Source organism: Ambystoma mexicanum, chromosome 8 (genome assembly GCF_040938575.1).
Source record: "Ambystoma mexicanum isolate Mex_15411 chromosome 8, UKY_AmexF1_1, whole genome shotgun sequence".
In the NCBI taxonomy this organism is placed as follows: Eukaryota; Metazoa; Chordata; class Amphibia; order Caudata; family Ambystomatidae; genus Ambystoma; species Ambystoma mexicanum.
The window spans coordinates 930,446,321-930,451,970 of record NC_090929.1 but is presented as its reverse complement, the minus strand read 5'-3'; the positions used below and the strand labels follow the sequence as shown (position 1 = coordinate 930,451,970).

The following is a 5,650-nucleotide window of genomic DNA, read 5'->3' as shown; positions in this document are numbered from 1 at the left end:
GAAACACCATCCAATATTACTGCTTTGGACTTATAAACAGATCTGCAAATGCTACACATTCCTAATCCAGAGTGGCATGCCATTGCAGAACGGTAACCACAAGCAGCTCGAACAATGCACCTCACTAATCATGGGCATCCCTCTTGGGTAGTCGAGGAGCAAAAGTGCCAACGAAAAGTACCACGGTTCTGACTTGCACTACCCCTGCCACTCAAATAACGACATCACTATGCATCAACCCACAGTACCTGTATCCTGACATGCACCACCCCATGTTATTTCAGTTCTGGGATCCAGGCAACCCTCCTCCACAGCAACAACTCGCTTTTCCAGGAATAGGACAGATAAGAAGTTTCACTAACAGGCATACATGCTAACACAAAGTGCCTCGCACACCTCTGCCAGCGCACCTCAATCCTGAAGCTCTCAAATCGCTATTCCAGATCGGGGTTTTGTGACAATGAAAGGTTGGCCACTAAGCACAGCTTCAGCTTCTATCCGTTCCAATTTTGGAAAACAAGTCGCTGCTTGTCATACGTGTTGCATACATTAAACTCCGATGAGACTTCTGCGCACGACGTATACATTCCGGTGATATGTCAACGGCATAGGAAGCGTACACAGATTTCTTTTAAACTGTCAGAATATCTGTAAACCAACTATAATTTCATCTGTTTATATTCCATTTTCCTCTTGTGATATCTACCACTGCGAATAATTTAATGTCAACGCTCTCTACATATGCAAACAGCGAGAAAACGAAAGCAATCGAAACGTGGCTTTAGTTTTAAAGCGTGGGGATCGCGTGTAGCTGCTTAGTGAAACTCCATTTAACTCATCTGCAGTCTTGGTAGAAACGTTATTGTGGTGTGAATGGCATGAAGATGAGTCGCGTGCTGTTTCCCGCATCACAAACACGTGATTTACAGTTATATCCAATGAAAGATATGTGTACTTGGTTGATGCAAGCTCGCCACATAAATCAGATTCATTGGAGTGTTAGCTGCTCCATTTAATGACAATCGCGAGGGACTCTGCTAATCATTACACCATTACACACAGAATCGATTACATCGATTGTACCTATACAAATCAATATAATCAAGGCCCAGTGAACCAATACGTGCAGACGTGTGAAACTCAAAGGAAGGAACTTGAAAGTGAAGACTGAAAGAAGATAATTCTTCATGGACTAGTGGATTGCATTTTTGAATGGTATGTTTTGGATGAGAGCAATTAAGTAGACCCCTCTCAATCCTCAAAAATCAAACGATGGCGTCTATTTATGTATGACCATCAGAATTGACAGCTATTATCCATTCTGTTCTGGGGAAATGTGGTAGTTAACAGGAAATTAGTTTTCATGTATGGCAATTTGGCAAAGGAGCAGGACATCCTCCTTGAATAGCTGTAGATGTGGCTGCCGTGGAAGGCTGCAGGCAGAGTCCTCATCCCCTGCTCCACCTTGAACGCAGGCTTCTGAGTTGGGTTAATTATTGCTCATGCGCAAATGACATTTGTGAATTGTGGGGACAGAGCGTATCACAGAGAGGCAACCTGGGCAGCTCCTGCCTCAGCAGCACTGGCAGACTCGGCACCTGGATATGCGGTACTCCCTGACATGGCACCTGCTGGAAGGCAGGCTGCTGCTACGGAAAAAGCAGCAGCCATCACATTTCGGGAAGAGGCGACCGCTGCACCAGGAAATGCCACACCAGCAACCATGCAGGCTGATGCAATGAAGAACGCAACAACCGCTGCGTTTCAGAAAGTGGAAACCGTTGACCAGCAACCATGCATGCTGCCGCAATGCGTGAGAACATGGCAGCTGCTGCATAGAAAAACACCAAAGATACAAACTAACCTCACTCTTCAAAGGACACGGCAACCACAGGTGCTTTACCCTCACCCACAGGAGGAAGCATCAAGCAGCCCTTTGAGAGGGGCTCAGAACATTATATCTGGGAAAAAGAACCAAATATCCTAAACAAGTGTTGAGCAAACACACACATGGGTAGGCAGAACACCATGACTGTATGGTCCAGCTCTGGAGGACACGAGAGGAGAACAGGAGCCATCATAGGGGGCCGGGCCTCACGACAAAACAAAGGGATTGGTGGCTTTCAGAAAGGAGGAAGCCGATTGGCTGAAACCGGCAGGTGGGTCTATACAAGTGAGAAGACATTCCTGCGACAGTGTTGCACTTCTTACCTTCCAGGATGACCTGATGCCAAAGCAAGACCCAGATGAGTGGTGGGCCTATCAAGAGCAATAGGGGAACAGAGGAGAACTCTTACAGAGACTGCTGGACCTAGAGAAGACCAGGCAAACTGAAGGGGGTGAACCAACCCAACACTGGTGATTTTCTATGAAAGTATGTATCTTTGAATAAATGTAGAAATTCTCTTACCTCACAAGTCTTCCTCCTCTGTCAATCCTGTTTTGTCTGGTGTGGCACTGGAGGAAGCTGGAGAAAGCTATCCCCCTAGGTCCATTTCTCCTGTAGGTTCCTTCACCAAACCCACAGAACCAAATGAAGCCTCTCCGTCAGATAACCTCTCTTTATTGCCCTATTCAACTTCTGCCTCCCGGGCTCTACTAGACCCTTCTCTTCCTCCCTCCTTTCCCCATCCCCTTAACTTCCTTCCCTTTCCTTAAGTTGGCTCTCCCGTTAAGGTAGTCCAGTCGTATTTCATGTCACAACACCTCCTCCTTGTTTATCGTCTTTATAGGGGTTGATCTTTCTTCTCCAGTGATCTGGAGGTGATTGTGGCATTTGCTTCAGTCTGGTTTCCTTTCGCTGTTCCCCCTCTCTCAAATCACCCCGGGACCTGTGTGCCATGCTGGGGATACTGCCTCGGATGGGATCTTCATCCACTAGCACTGTCGCTGGTTGTCCATGCCATTGTAGTCCCTTGCTGCATTCCTCGGCTACATTGTCAGAGTTGATTAGTTCCACCTGCGACCAGTTCCCCACAGCCGTCGCTGTTCTGTTCTCATGTATCACCTACCTTCTTTCCTTTCTCGTTGTTTTTTGTTCCCCCTTTCATTCTTCTTTATGGGCCGTATATTTGGTCATCATCCTTTTCTGTTCAGTAAGCGGCCTTTCTAGCACTCCTTCCAATGTTATGGGAGTTGATCTATTCCTTCTTGGCCCTTCCCTTGATCGTCTCTTTGCCACTTATCCTTCCTTGAGTGCACCACAGTATGATTTGGGTGTGTCTTGGTCTTTGTTGCGTTGGCAGACTTCCCACGCCCCGTTTGGGCTGCTCCCTCCTGAACTATTAGCCTGGACTCCCTGCCTCGGTAACGGGAGCATTCTCGCATGGGCAGACATCTTTCAGCATCTGTATCACTTCGGGGGTCATAGTTCTTTGGATGCTTCCTTTCTTTTCCCTCTTCTTCTTCCTTCCATCCCTTTGCTTGGGAGATCAACGGCTTGGCTCAATTTGTTGGTTTACAGCCGTAACATTTCCTGCACTCTTTTGGATGAATGCAACACCCACTTAATTGTCACATGTATCTACATCCTCTTTCAGGGCTATACAGTCTGAGGTGAGTAACTGTCTACTGAGGACGTTTGCTCTGTCAGGAGCGACCAATGAGTAGGCAGAGATGAGTTGTGCCAAGGTGTGAATCTCTTTCAGGGTTTGCTACCACAGTTATCCTTGATCACTTATCTCTTCTTAATTCCTTCTCTGCTTTAGTTTGAAGTCGACCACTTCCTGTATTAATGACAGGTATGAAGTGTTAGGGCAGTGTCCCTGATACCCCTGGATAGCTTGGGTAAGCCCTTCACCACCACTGTCTAGGTCTTCTTTGTGACTGCGCATCATAATCGGGACTGACGCCTTTCCTGGTCTATCCTGCAATCCTTCTGAACTTTGTATGATTACGCAGGCTTTAGTACTCCTCCCTTGATCAGTATCTTGTTGCCCTATTATAGGCTTGATTTCTACTGCATCGGCAGGATGCTGCTCAGCCAATTCCTGAAGCAGTTCAATAGATTTTGTATGCTGCTTCTCCTGGCACAACTGGGCCGCTTGAATTAGAACTAGCAGCAGGTGCTCTGGGCTCTGTGACTGCACAGCTGTACAATGATTGTGGCACCAATCTATCTGGTTTGTGTATCTGGCAAATAAGGCGTTGTTGCTCTCGAAGTTCTGGAGTTGTGTCTCAGAAAGCTTGCGCTCCCTCCATCGGCCTTAGTTCGCTTCACATTTATCTTAGTCTCAAGGACGTTGTGATCCTTGCTAATAGTGATGGTGTTGTTTGCAATGATAACAAGAACCCCCACAGCAGTAGGGTTTCGTTTGGTTATTTGACTATACAGTTGCACTGCATTCCCGGTCCAGCTCTTTTGCTGCCTGATGTATCCCCTCGGACCATGAATTATTGCTGGTTCGGCTTCCATGCCCTCTTTTGTCACCTCCAGCTCTCATGGTCGTGGCTCCCTGCACAACTTTTCTGCCTGCTTAACGTTTGTATAGTCTTGTTGAGTCTTCCTTGTCCACTGAACGTGCTGGCCGCATTAAAACAGAGTTCATAGTTCAGGTCTTGAAACCCCAAGTCATCTGGTATGACTTTTCCCCTTGTGCTCATTGCAGCCACCACAGCTGAAGGTTTGTTTTCCGCTCCTCGGCGGAGTGTTTGGCATGACCCGAGTATCAGGTTGTCTCCTTGTCCTAGGGGCCGGCAGTGCATTTTTGGTTGCCTTCCCGGTACAGCCAATTGCTGCATATGTGCCACACCATTTCCCCTTGATGGCTCCTCCTATACCATCTGGTGATGCATGTAGGTGCTCACCTTCTCCCTCCCCATTCTCCTACACAGGTGCAGTAGGGTAACCGATGGGTTACCCGTATTTACATGTCCACCATTCTTGAGCGGTGTGTGCAGACACGTCTCAGCGAGCCATGCCTTTCCCCTTCGGTGCCGTCTGTATGAAGGATAGTCTTGCTTTCCGCTGCTTCCTCGGGGTCTGCCGTACGCTCCTGAGGCACAGGGCAAGTCGCTCTGTGAAGTTGTTAACGGCATACTTCCTCCTCCTTTCTTTTTCTTTTCCTTCAGTACGTGCAGCGGACTGACCTTTCTCCTTTTATATGGCCTGGATCAGTAAACTTAACCAGGCAGATTGTCCCTCTTTCTCCAGCGTTATTTCTGCATCTGCGCTTCCTGTGGCCCTCTCTTCCTGGGCTATCTTCCTGTTGTTGGTGTCTTGCCCCTTCCAGTGGCCCTCCTTTCTGGGCTTGCCGCTGTCATGGGTCTCTTGACTTTTACTGTGGCCCTCCTGTGTGGGCTTCCTGCTGTCGTGCGTCTCTTGACCCTTGCTGTGTGCCTTTTTTCTGGGCTTCCTTCTGTCGTGGGTCTCTTACCCTTTCCTGTGGCCGTCCTTTCTGGGCTTCCTTCGGTTCCCCTTTATTTTCGTTTATGAATTATCATTTCCTTTATTTTCTTGTGTTCCAGGTCTTATTTTTCCAGTACTGGGTGCACTGTTGCTCTTTCTATCCTCGGGCACTCTCTGCTCCAGTCCTCTTTGCGACCTCCTGTGGCACCTGCTATGCCCCACAGCGCTCCTTTCCCTGTTGCGCCTCTAATTATGTGTGTGATATTACACCGTTCAATATCTGGTATTGGGCATGTCTTTATG

The 5,650-nt window shown here is 47.9% G+C and overlaps 1 pseudogene; it reads right to left on the bottom strand.

The window, feature by feature from the left end:
- Positions 1-3,126: 3,126 nt before the first annotated feature.
- LOC138472881 (signal recognition particle subunit SRP72 pseudogene) lies at positions 3,127-4,704 on the bottom strand (annotated as a pseudogene).
- Between the last annotated feature and the right edge of the window lie 946 nt (positions 4,705-5,650).